At 45.8% G+C, this 13,813-nt stretch overlaps 1 non-coding gene across 1 annotated transcript; it reads right to left on the minus strand.

Annotated features, from left to right (window-relative positions):
* Positions 1 to 416: 416 nt before the first annotated feature.
* Positions 417 to 607, minus strand: LOC118016354. Its single transcript, XR_004680785.1, has one exon. It is a non-coding gene; the product is annotated as a U2 spliceosomal RNA (small nuclear RNA).
* Positions 608 to 13,813: the final 13,206 nt, after the last annotated feature.

Here is a 13,813-nt window from a genome sequence, read left to right on the forward strand (position 1 = left end):
TAGTGGTGTATGCCACATCTTTCTTCTATAGTAATACCATCCCACAGATACTTTGGAAACTCCCACACATCACTCTCAAAAAAGTAGTTCAAATGGAATGACCCTACCCCCCAAGCCTCAGGGGGACAACCCCAAGAGTCACAGTGATGGTTCAAGGATGGGCATATGACCTAGTCTCACTCGTAAGAGATATCCTCTGAACTTTTCTGGAATTTCCTGGACAAGATGCATTTACTCTCTGTTGAGCTTACTAAAGTACCAGATTGTAAACTTGAGATGGTTATTGATGTGAAATGTTGGGGTCCGGAATGAACAGTCAAGAAAGAATTCTTGAGACGTCTTCAGTGTGAAAAGAGTGCTTTTCTTTTCTTTTCTTTTTCTTTTTTTAAATTTTCGGACAGCATTTATTCCCCCAAAGGGGGTGCATCGTTCCTGGAAGTACTGCAATACCAGGTCGATGCGTGGAGTGGACGGAGCAAGCTCCTATTCCATCTCCTAATTCCAAAAATCCATTTAATATATTGTCCTCGGATAGAGGACGTATCAGATATTAAACTGATAAGAACCGATGCTACACTTGATCTTAGCCAAAAGGCCGAGAAGCAATAAAGGGTGGTTTTCATTAAAGCAGGGGGACAGGACCCGTGGGCTGGAAAAGCTGCACTGGGGCTGTGAGGAGTGACTGATTATATACTTTCCAAATTGGGAGGGAGTTAGGGATAGCGTAAGTCTCTAAGGAATTTGGAAGGAACATTTCAAGGTTTCCAGGACTTTATGGGGCTAGCCATTGTTAGGAAAAGGTCATGTATTACTGTCTAGTAAAACCTTAATCATGAGACCCTACAGATGTATATCAGTGGGCCATATGTTTAGAGGATGATGATGATTGCTAACATGTATCTTGGGGGGCATGGGCGGGTAGTGTAGAGATAAAGGAAGTTTCCAAAGGGATTTTTTTAGAGGATCCTGGAGGTCGGGCTAATGTCAAGCTAAGGTTGCCTTTTGCCTCTCTCGAAGTATTAATATTGAGGCAGCTAAACTCCTTTTTGTTTTTAAGTAGGCTCCATACCCAGCATAGAGCCCAGTGTGGGGACTGAACTCAGGCCCCTGAGATCAAGAATCAAAAGCTTGGGATGCCTGGGTGGCTTAGTCAGTTAAGCGTCAGCCTACGGCTCAGGTCATGATCCCAGGGTCTTGGGTTCCATTCCCAAGTTGGGCTCCTTGCTCAGAAGGCAACCCGCTTCTCCCTCTGCCTGCCCCTCTCCCTGCTTGTGCTCTCTTTCTCTCTCTCTCACAAATAAATAAATAAAATCTTTAAAAAAAAAAAAAGTAAAAAACTTAACTGACTGAGCCACCCAGGTGCCCCTAGGCTGCTAAGCTCCTTGAGGAAGGTCACTCTGCCTGTCTTAAGTACTTGTCAGTGGGCTACAAGTTGTAAGGAAGTTTAAATTTTTTCTTTTGCCTTTGTTCTCCACATCAGCTATGGTGTTCATCTTTGCCACCACATAGTGGATTTTGCCTGAAAACAAACCCACTGCAGAAGACCGAGCCTAGAGATGGAGAGAAAGGACATTCTTGAAACGATCATATGTGCTCCTGAATCCAGCAGTGTCTGAAGTCAGTGTAGTTCAGGGCTTTCTGATCCATGGGCCAGTACTCTCTCTTTGCACTTGACCTGGTTGGCATTTGGTTTCTATCATCTGCAATGGAGGAAGAGTCATAAGTGATACAGGAAACAAGCAGCGGTCAGATCATGTAAGACTGGAATGTGAGGCTAAGTTTGGACTTTATACTGGGGTAACTGGGAACCAAGGAGGGGTTTTAAGCAGGGGAAAAACATGGTCCCTGTTATAGAAATTATAGAGCCCATCCCTCTGCCCCAGGCCAAAGCCAGATCCACCCCATTATACTGGTCCTCAAACCCCAAATCCCACCACTATCAACTTTATCAGAGGTAGAGTCTAAATCAAAAGATCTTAATGAGTGTTGGTACCACCCCCTGGGTAATAAACCAATCTGCCATTAAAAGTATGTATGGAGGGGAGCCTGGGTGGCTCAGTCGGTTAAGCATCTGCCTTCGGCTCAGGTCATGATCTCAGGGTCCTGGGATCGAGTCCCACATCAGACTCCCTGCCCGGCAGGGAGCCTACTTCTCCCTTTCCTGCTCCCCCTGCTTGTGTGCTCTCTCTCTCTGTCAAATAAATAAATAAATAAATCAAAAAAAAAAAAAGGCATGTATAGATTTATAACACCCCAAGACCCAGGCAGTGCAGAAAGGAATATTATCTGAAAATATAAGTTGAGAGCCATGCAAATGGGCCGGGGGATGTCTTTTTAGATACATACTTATTGCTTCCAGAAATTTGGGGGGCGGGGGTTGAAAGATACGCTTACGTAAGAAGAAACCTAATAAGGGAACCAGCAGGCTCTGCAGCTTTGACTCTTTCAACTGAGTTAAAATTGGTGGGCTCACCATGCTCATCCTTACTCTGAGGGCTAGAGGCCATTCATCACCCAGAGCTTGCTGGCCCGGCAGGAAGTCAGCATCAGTGACCTTCCAGCTGAAGCCCAAGATCCACTCTAGACAACAGGATGCAGGAAGGAACAGAGGCCAAAATCTCCTGTGGAAAGGGGTGGAGTCTTCCTTAGGAAGAGAGCAGTTGTCTTATTTAGAGACCAAGAAGGAAGTTCACGTACATATGCAGGGTGAGCCTGAGGACCAGAAAGCAGTCAGAAGAAGAGAAGCATCCATGAGGATGAAGATGGAAAGAAGTCTCAAGTCCTATGGTGCTTTTCTGCGTGATACAAGGGAATGTGCAAGGGAGCCAGAATTATAATCAATGCTCCTTTTATCACGTAAATTCCTTCTGAAACCGGCCTAATTCAGCGTCTTGCAAATTTTTTAGCATGTGTAGGAATCACCTATAGGGCTTGTTACAAATACAGATTCCTGGAATCCTTCTATAGATTCTGATTTTGTAGAAAGAGTGGAATCTATTTATGCCTGTTGAGCATCCTTCACCCTGTCTTTGGTATCCTTTGGGGAAACACATTTATTCGTTGGTTAACTCCGGTCCCTATTGGTCCGTGATGGCTCCACAGTCCACCCACTTTTAGGATGCACGTGTGTTAGCGCTGAGTAGGTTCCCACAAGCGGCCCATGCTGAGCTGTCAGAGAAACCCCAGAGCAAAAAGTGAAAGGTACAAGGTGTGAAAGGTACAAGGTGTGGAAGAGGGGCCATCAGGTTGTACCTACACAAAGTTGACAAAGGCCGCATAGAACTCGAAAGAGAAAATAATAATAATACATTTAAAAAATAAAAATAATTTTTAAAAAAAATCCTGAAAAAGAGACATGGTTGAGAGGATTTGAAGAAACCCACAGAGAGCTCCTGGAAAGTCTGCTTCCTGAACTCTCAGGTCCACTCCATTAAGTCCAACCCATTACAAGAGGATTCATGGAATAAGCTGTGTGACTGATAGACCACTGAGCATCTAGTAGGATGGCTGTAATAGAAACGATGGACAATACTAGTGTGGGCAAGGTTGTGGAGAAAGAGGACCCCCTCCCGCTTTGCTGCTGGGAACGCAGGGTGCAGCCACTGCGGAAAACCATTTTGGCAATTCCGCAGAAAGTTGAACGTAGAACTAGCCTAAGACCCAGCAAATCCACTCCTAGGCATATACCCCGAAGAACTGAAAACAGGTGTCTAAACAAAGACCTGTACATACATGTTCACAGCAGCACTATTCACAATAACCAAAAGATGGAAATGACTCGAATGTCCGTCACTGATGAGTGGGTAAATAAAATGCAGTGTGTGTGTACAATTGAATATTGTCCAGCAATAAAAAGAAGTGAAGTACTGATAGATGTTACAAGAGTGAACTTGGGAGACATTATGCTAATTAAAAGCCAATCACAGGGGTGCCTGGGTGGCTCAGTCGTTAAGCGTCTGCCTTCGGCTCAGGTCATGATCCCAGGGTCCTGGGATCGAGCCCCGCATCAGGCTCCTGGCTCAGCGGGAAGCCTGCTTCTCCCTCTCCCACTCCCCCTGCTTGTGTTCCCTCTCTCGCTGTGTCTCTCTCTGTCAAATAAATAAATAAAATCTTTAAAAAAAAAAAAAAGCCAATCACAAAAGGCCATATTGTATGATTCCATTTATATGAAATGCCTAGAATATGTAAATGTATAGAGACAGAAAGTAGATGGGCGAGCGGTTGCTATGGGATGGGAGAGGTGCTGGGGACAATGAGTAGTGACTGCTAATGGGTAGGGAGTTTCTTTTAGGAGGAATGATAATGTTCTAAAATCACAATTAGTGATATTGGTTGCACATGGAACTGTACGCTTTAGATGAGTGAATTGTATGGAATGTAAATTCGATCTCAATAAAGGTATTTTTACTTGTTTACTTGTTTTTGAGAGAGAGGTTGGGGGTGGCAGAGGAAGAGAGAGAATCTTAAGCAGAATTCATGCCCAGCATGGAGCCCAACGGGGGGCCTCGATGTCACAACCCTGAGATCATGACCCCAGCCAAAATCAGGAGTCCGTTGCTCAACCGACTGAGCCACCCAGGCGCCCCTCAAGAAAGCTATTTTTTAATAACCTGAAAGGCGAGGGCGCCTAAGTGGCTCAGTTGGTTGAGCAACGGACTCCTGATTTTGGCTGGGGTCATGATCCTGGGGTCCTAGGATTGGGCCCAGGTCTGGCTCCCCTAATAAATAAATCTTAAAAAAAAATAAATAACCTTAAAGTCCTGCGTCCCAGGAAACCCCTCTGTCACTCGGGCAAACCAGGAGGGTTGATCCCCCTCGCCACACCCGCAGCCATATAACATTATAAAAAATAATAACAAGGAGGTTGGGGAGAGAACGCAGGGCCTGGAGTATAAGCTTGTTGTGGCAATGCTGTGTACAAAGGCAAACCTTTATTTCTTTTCTTTTCTTTTCTTTTTTTTTTTTAGGTTTTTATTTTATTATTTATTTGACAGAGAGAGACACAGCGAGAGAGGGAACACAAGCAGGGGGAGTGGCAGAGGGAGAAGCAGGCTTCCCGCGGAGCAGGGAGCCCGATGCGGGGCTCGATCCCAGGACCCTGGGATCATGACCTGAGCCGAAGGCAGACGCTTAACGACTGAGCCACCCAGGCGCCCCGGCAAACCTTTATTTCTCACTCACAGATCTGTGGGTGAACTGAGCCTCTTGCGGGCCAGCTGGGCTCAGGTGGACTTGGGTGTCTCCCATCGGAGGACCCAGGCTGCAGGAGCAGCATCACCCTGGGGCACGCTCTTCTCAAGGTGGACGGCACTCTAAGAGAGGCCAAGCCACACCACGCGAATATCCATAAAGCCTCAGCCAGGATATAGCTTACTTCACGCCTGCTCACGCTCTATTGGCCAAGACAAGTCACGTTGCCAAGCCCAAAGTCAGTGGGATGGGAAAATATTCACTGCCTAGTAAGAGGCACTGAAAATTCTCAAGGTAATGGGGCTGGGCGTGTAATCTTATTACAGGGGGAGTGGAATAGTTGAAAACAAGCCAATCTACCACAACTACTGGACCACATACTTGTCATTCCTGCCTTATGAGACATTTGTCTAATGTCTACTGCATGGGGATCTTTTTTTCTTTAATAGAAATTACTATACTTAAAATTATGATTGGGTGCCTGGGTGGCTCAGTCGTTAAGTGTCTGCCTTCAGCTCAGGTCATGATCTCAGGGTCCTGGGATCGAGCCCCGCATCGGGCTCCCTGCTCCGCGGGAAGCCTGCTTCTCCCTCTGCCACTCCCCCTGCTTGTGTTCCCTCTCTCTCTATTCTCTCTCTGTCAAATAAATAAATAAAATCTTAAAAATAAAATAAAATTATTATTATAAAAGTAAAAATATCAGACAATACAGAAAATGTTCAAATGTAAAAATTAGCCAGAATCCCACCATTCAGGGTTAGACAATGTTAATAGCTTCGTGTTCATTCTTATATAATTTCTTATATAAAAAATTATATATATATATATATATAATCACACTGACGCTATGTTTAACATAATCAGGATCATGATATATGTATTGTTTTGTAATCTCCATTGTCAGTTAAAATTTCAAGAATACCTTTCTTTTTTTTTTTTTTTAAAGATTTTATTTATTCATTTGACAGAGAGAGACACAGCGAGAGCGGGAACACAGCAGGGGGAGTGGGAGAGGGAGAAGCAGGCTCCCCGCCGAGCAGGGAGCCCGACGTGGGGCTCGATCCCAGGACTCTGGGATCATGACCTGAGCCGAAGGCAGACGCTTAACGACTGAGCCACCCAGGCGCCCCAGAATACCTTTCTATACAAAAACATAGATCATGGGGCACCTGGGTGGTTCAGTCATTAAGCATCTGCCTTCAGCTCAGGTCCTGATCTCAGGGTCCTGGGATCAAGCCCCACATCAGGCTCCCTGCTCACGCGGAAGCCAGCTTCTCCCTCTCCCACTCCCCCTGCTTGTGTTCCCTCTCTCGCCGTGCCTCTCTCTGTCAAATAAATAAATAAAATCTTAAAAACAAATAAATAAATAAATCATCATCATCATTATTTTTTTAGAGAGAGAGAGCAAGTGAACAGGGGTGGAGAAGGGCAGAGGGAGAGGGAGAGAGAGAATCTTAAGCAGGCTCCACACAGAGCCCAACGTGGGGCTCGATCTCATGACCCTGAGATCATGACCTGAGTTGAAATCAAGAGTTGGGCGCTTAGCCAACTGAGCCACCCAGGCGCCCTAGATCATTATTTCTAACGTTCGTATGAATCTTACGGTAGTTACCACATCTTTCATGTGTTTATAAACATTTTTCATCAATAATTCTGTTATCGGGCGCCTGGGTGGCTCAGATGGTTAAGCGTCTGCCTTCGGCTCAGGTCATGATCTCAGGGTCCTGGAATCGAGTCCCACATCGGGCTCCCTGCTCCGCGGGGAGCCTGCTTCTCCCTCTGCCTCTCTCTCTCTGTCTCTCATGAATAAATAAATAAAATCTTTAAAAATAATAATAATAATTCTGTTATCATGACACATTTATTTCCATTTCTCATGTTTACTTAACGATCTGTAGCAACGTTATTCCATTTTTTGCTTCAACATAATCATCGCGAACGTGTTTGTGGGTTTGCACACTTGACATTATTTCATGAAGGCTTTTCCATGTCGTTACAGTCTGGATAACACACCATCATCTGTCAGCCAGTTCCTGTTGTTAGATGTTGTGGTTATTGTTAGTATTTTACTGTTATGTTCACCCATCCCAGAAATTTCTACGGCATTGATTGGCTGGGGGTTATGATTGTTTTCCGGTTTTGCCTTCTTTTCCACCATTCTTCCCTTCCTATGGAGCAGAGGTGGGCCGGTTGCTGGCATTTTCCAACTGCTGAGTTCAGTAGTAGTTTAGCAGGTCAGTAAGAGAAGTTCACTGCCCTAGATTTACATAGTTTGGACCCACTTTCCTACAGAGCGGTTGATAGTTGTCCTCAGTAGGAATGGTTTCCAGAGATTCTCCTGCTGCCCACTAAGCTGATTCGGCTCATTTCCTGGCCCCAAAGCATAGAGCCAGACGTCATCTGGTGATGTGAGTGTGTCATACAGAGCCCAGCCCCGGAAGCTCACTCGGGCAGTGGAGGAGAAACGAGGTTTGAAATGTACAGAGCGAGAAGCCAGTCCAGGGAAAGAGCGGCCACACCGCCTGCTATGTGGGAAAAGCCCATCAACACGGAGAAAATAAGGCTTCTCTACAGAAAGAGGCAGAGACCAGAGATGAAAAGAATGTCCTTGTGGCATTCGTGTCCTGGGTCCTGTTATTCCCAAAGCCTTCCTGTGTTCCTGCCCTTCCCAGGATTGGGCGCTTAGCACTTCCTTGAAATGCACGAGTCAACAAATCGCCCATTTTTTCTGAGCTACTCTGAGTTGACATTTTTGCAACGAGAGCCCTGAAGTGCCGGCACCAAGCCGGAGCTAACACCCCAGCCCCTGGGCCAGTGCTGGAACTAGAAAGATGGACGGAAAAATGGACCTGCCCTCCAGAAGCCCGGAGACCACAGGGGACCGTGACATGCAAGCAAATCATCAGTGTGCTATGCCTGGTTTCACAGGAGAGCTGTCCCGACCGAGTCAAGAGCCAAGAGAAGGGGACCTCTGACTACATGCAAGAACTGAGTAACATTTCACCCAGCACCTAGGAGTGAGAGTATACTAAGTTTCAGGGAATGAGTAGTTTAAGGGGCAAACACTGCTATGATATCTGTGTTGGGTCATTATTTTTCTTCTTTTGGGTGACTTCAGGGTAACTTTTTTTTTTTTTTTAAGCAGGCTCCACACTGGGAGCCCAATATGGGGTTTGACCTCACGACCCTGAGATCAAAACCTGAGCTGAGATCAAGAGTTGGACACTTAACTGACTGAGCCACCCAGGTGCCCTGTTGGCAACAGGATTATTGAGCCAAAGAGCATGGACAGATATTTATTATGGCTTTTGCTGAAGATCGCTACAAAATGCCAAGCAAGTTAGAAGTGAAGCCACACATCCACCCTCTTACTTAGCCTTCAACAGCCCTCTCTACATTTAGAGCTTCAGACAGCTTTATTTCCTGCAGCACTCTGCTCACTGTCTGCATCATCGCTGAGGCCCTAAAACGCCACCAATAGTAAAAGCTGTACTAAAAGGAAATGCTTCATCCCAGCTTGGGCCTCCAGCCCAGGGGACACTATGGAGAGCGGCCTGGAGCAGCTGATTGCTAGAACAGGCCATCCGTTGCCATCTCTCTCATCTCCAGGCTGTCCTTCTTGTTTTAGGAATCTCATACTCTAAAGCCAAATTTACAAAGTCAAAAGACGAGTTACAGACGTACTTGTCTAGGAAACCTACCCTCTCTCCTCCACAGGGGGCTAGCTCGACAACTAAGATTCCACTTCCTTCTAGGCGCCCGGGTGGCTCGGTCGGTTAAGCGTCTGCCTTCTGCTCAGGTCATGATCCCAGAGTCCCGGGATCGAGCCCCACATCAGGCTCCGTGCTCTGCCCAGAGTTTATTTCTCCCTCTCCCTCTGCCCCTCCCCTGCCCCTTCTCTCTGTCTCTCAAGTAAATAAAACTTAAAAAAAAGAAAAGAGGGCGCCTGGGTGGCTCAGTTGGTTAAGCAACTGCCTTCGGCTCAGGTCATGATCCCGGAGTCCCGGGATCAAGTCCCGCATCAGGCTCCCTGCTCAGCAGGGAGTCTGCTTCTCCCTCTGACCCTCCTCCCTCTCATGCTCTCTGTTTCTCATTCTCTCTCTCGCAAATAAATAAAATCTTAAAAAAAAAAAAACAAAGAAAAAAAGAAAAGAAAAAAGATTCCACTTCCTTCAGCAACGCACTATGTATGTAGCCAGTGGGTGGGAACTCCACCTAAGATGGTCTGGAGCTCCCCCTCAGGTCCTCGTGGCAGAGAGGGCTGGCTCAGTAGCGGGTGTGATGGGAAAGAGCCCAGGTTTTGCAGCGGGATGGAATTGCTCTGTGACTTGCAAGTTGTTCGATTTCTGAGGACTGATTTCTCTCAGACTGGATTTCTTCATGTATATATTGGAGCTAATAGTGTCTACCCTTTCGTGCATTTAACGAGGACTTTGAGTTCACTGAGAAGCAGAGCAAAACTGTAATGGAAAGAGCAAGGACAGGGGACAAGCAGAGCCAGAGCAGAGTCCTGCTTTTGCAACTAACCGTATTTCATTAAATCTGAGATGTCACAGATTGCAAGAGAAGCCATCATCTTATGTACCCTTAAGAAACAGCACTGCCGGGGCGCCTGGGTGGCTCAGTTGGTTGAGCGACTGCCTTCGGCTCAGGTCATGATCCTGGAGTCCCGGGATCGAGTCCCGCGTCGGGCTCCCTGCTCGGCAGGGAGTCTGCTTCTCCCTCTGACCCTATCCCCTCTCATGTGTTCTCTCTCTCTCATTCTCTCTCTCTCAAATAAATAAATAAAATCTTAAAAAAATAATAATAATTAAAAAAAAAAAAAACAGCACTGCCAAGGGGCACCTGCCTGACGCAGACTCAGCAGAGTATGTGACTCTTGATCTCAGGGTCATGAGTTCAAGCCCACATTTGTGCGAAGCCTATTTAAAAAAAAAAACTGCCAAATTCTGACACAATTTCTTATCTCTTTGCATTGTATTTTATAGTTAAAGATCTCTTCCAGACTTGGGGCGCCTGGGTGGCTCAGTTGGTTGGGCGACTGCCTTCGGCTCAGGTCATGATCCTGGAGTCCCGGGATCGAGTCCCGCGTCGGGCTCCCTGCTCGGCGGGGAGTCTGCTTCTCCCTCGGACCCTCCCCCCTCTCATGTGCTCTCTTTCTCATTCTCTCTCTCTCATTCTCTCTCTCTCAAATAAATAAATAAAATCTTTAAAAAAAAAATCTCTTCCAGACTTACTGATATTTTGACAGACTTATTTTTTATTTTTTTAAAGATTTTATTTACTTATTTGACAGAGAGAGAGCACGCACAAGCAGAGGGAGCAGCAGAGGGAGAGGGAGAAGCAGGCTCCCCGCTGAGCAGGGAGCCCAATGTGGGGCTCGATCCCAGGACCCTGGTATCATTATCTGAGCCGAAGGCAGACGCTTAACCGACTGAGCCACCCAGGCGCCCCTTGACATAGACTTTTATTATATCACTCTTTTTTTTTTTCTAATTCAAGATTGAATTTTTAATTTTTTAATTTTTTTTCAAATTTTTATTAAATTCTAGTTAGTTAGCATATAGTGCAATATTGGTTTCAGGAGTAGAATTTAGTGATTCATCACTTACATAGAACACCCAGTGCTCATCACAACAAGTGCCTTCCTTAATGACCTTCACCCATTTAGCCCATTCCCCCCACACCCATCCCTCAACCCTGTTTGTTTCCCTATAGTTAAGAGTGTCTTATGGTTTGCGTCCCTTTTTTTTTTCCCCTTCCCCGATGTTCATCTGTTTTGTTCCTTAAATTCCACATATGAGTGAAATCATATGGTATTTGTCTTTCTCTGACTGACTTACTTCACTTAGCATAATACATTCTAGCTCTATCCATGTTGTTGCAAGTGGCAAGATTTCATTCTTTTTGATGGCTGAGTAACATTCCATTATATATATATACACACACACATACATACATATATACACACATACCACATCATTTTTTTAAAAATTTTTTAAAGATTTTATTTATTTCACAGAGAGACACAGCGAGAGAGGGAACACAAGCAAGGGGATTGGGAGAGGGAGAGGCAGGGTCCCCGCTGAGCAGGGAGCCCGATGCAGGGCTCGATCCCAGGACCCTGGGACCATGACCTGAGTCAAAGGCAGAAGCGATTGAGCCACCCAGGCGCCCCATACTACATCTTCTTTATCCATTCATCAATCGACGGACATTTGGGCTCTTTACATTATTCGATTATTGTTGATAATGCTGCTTATAAACATTGGAGTTCATGTGCTCCTTTGAACCTGTATTTTTATACCCTTTGGGTAAATACCTAGAATTGCAATCGCTGGGTTGTAGGGTAGTCTATTTTTAACTTTTTGAGGAAACTCCATCCTGTTTTCCAGAGTGGCTGCACCAGTTTGCATTCCCACCAACAGTGTAGGAGGGTTCCCCTTTCTCTGCATCCTCCACAACATCTGCTGTTTCCTGTGTTGTTGATTTTAGCCATTCTGACAGGTGTGAGGTGCTATCTCATCATGGTTTTGATTTGTATTTCCCTGATGATGAGGATGTTGAATGTCTCTTCATGTGTCTGTTGGCCATCTGGATGTCTTCTTTGGAAAAATGTCTATTCCTGTATATCACTCTTCATATACATAAAGATGAAATGTATGCAAAGTAAATTGGCTAAAGTTGTCAAAGCCCTCTGACCGAAGACCACCAGGAACACTGCTGTTGTCAAAAAAAGTTCGGTTTATTTAACTTGCTTCCGTAAAGGAGAACGTACCCTAGGGAAAACCCTCATGTGAGTCTCTTTAAATTCGGGCTTGCATTCCATGGTTCTGTGGAGGGATTAGGGAAGTGGGGGGCCAGTTCTGGATTGAATGTTGTCAAAAAGCAGGGGCAACTTAGAGATTGGGTATCTTTTTTAAGATTTTATTTATTTATATGAGAGAGAGAGAGAGACAGCGAGAGAGGGAACACAAGCAGGGGGAGTGGGAGAGGGAGAAGCAGTCTTCCCGTGGAGCAGGGGGCTCGATGCGGGGCTCGATCCCAGAATCCTGGGATCACGACCTGAGCTGAAGGCAGACAATTAACGACTGAGCCACCCAGGTGCCCCAAGACCGGGTATCTTTATAACGTTCATCTAGGAGGCAGGAGGATGCAAGCAGGGCTGGAGTTATCTATGGTAAGGAAGCAGCAACCACTCAGAGTCATCTTTGTGGTCACCAAGGGGCCTCACCTATGTCTCATTCTGAGCGTGATTTATTTCTGCTGGTAACATCATGGTCTGAATATCAGAAGGGCAATCTTGAACACTCTTGATATTCCTAAAACTTCACAGTGATGTCCATTATAGAAAGTATCCCCATTCCAAGGATGTTAAAATGTAGAGAAAACGCTCGTCTTGGATTTGATGAAATAGGATTCTTGCTGTATTACTTTGGGCAAGTAATTTACCCCTTTAAGCCTCAACTTCCTGCTCTGTAAAATGGGAACAATACAGTCTACCACATTAAGACTTATGAGGACACAGTGCCTGGTATAATATTGGGTGTATCACTCAGAGTCCAAGGGGGGAAATAAGAACCATTCTAAGTATGTAAAACAAAGAATTTTTATTTTAAAGGTTTTATTTATTTATTTGAGAGAGAGAGAGAATGAGAGAGAGCGAGCACATGAGAGGGGGGAGGGTCAGAGGGAGAAGCAGACTCCCTGCTGAGCAGGGAGCCTGATGCGGGACTCGATCCCGGGACTCCAGGATCATGACCTGAGCTGAAGGCAGCCGCCCAACCAACTGAGCCACCCAGGCGCCCGTAAAACAAAGAATTTAATGCAAGGTATTGGTGACACCAGTGACAAGGGTGATGGAAGGACTGAGTAGTCCCAACCGGGGACAGAGAGGTAAGCCAGAGATTAGGAAACACAGGACACTCCCTGCCACTCCTAAACCGGAGGGACAAATGGAGGAGTTGGAATTAATGTAGCCTGGAAGTGAGGATCATCCCCCAGAAGTTGGAACCAAGGCAGCCTACCCAGTAAGAGCTGGAACCAAAGAGGAGCTTTATCTATGGCTGGAGACCTGCCCAAGCCCAAGCAAGCGGGAGAAAGAGAAGAAACACACTGGCTTTATCCTTCCTCCTATCTTCCAGTCTCCTGCCACTGTCTCCCATTGGCCAAACCCAGACCTGAAGGCCGCAGTCCTGGGAGCCTGAGGATCTGCACCGTGCAGGGCAGTAGAGAGAGAGCAGAAGGTCAAGGAAGGGATCTCTGCAAAGGTTACCAGGTGATCCTGAGATAGAAATGATTGAAACCCGCTTGGTAATACCTTTATCTGTAAAACCTTTAAAGTACTGGATACACTTGAAAGTAACAAGATTATTCACTTAAAGACCTATGGCAATCCAGATACCATAGGTCTTTCTGCTCTCCAGCCCCCAACCCACTACATGCATTATTCTGAATTACTCCTGTGTCTGGTCTGATAGGGTAGCATTTTGAGATGGATTTCCAGTGTCAGACATTTTCTCAACGAAAACCTCAGGAGAGCTTCTACAGCAGAGGGAGATGCCCATTCTATGTCACGGAGGTAAAAGCTCACCCGGAGCAGGATTAGGATGTAGCAGTGTCA

Source organism: Mirounga leonina, unplaced genomic scaffold (genome assembly GCF_011800145.1).
Source record: "Mirounga leonina isolate KUSES-001 unplaced genomic scaffold, KU_Mleo_1.0 Mir_166, whole genome shotgun sequence".
Classification (NCBI taxonomy): Eukaryota; Metazoa; Chordata; class Mammalia; order Carnivora; family Phocidae; genus Mirounga; species Mirounga leonina.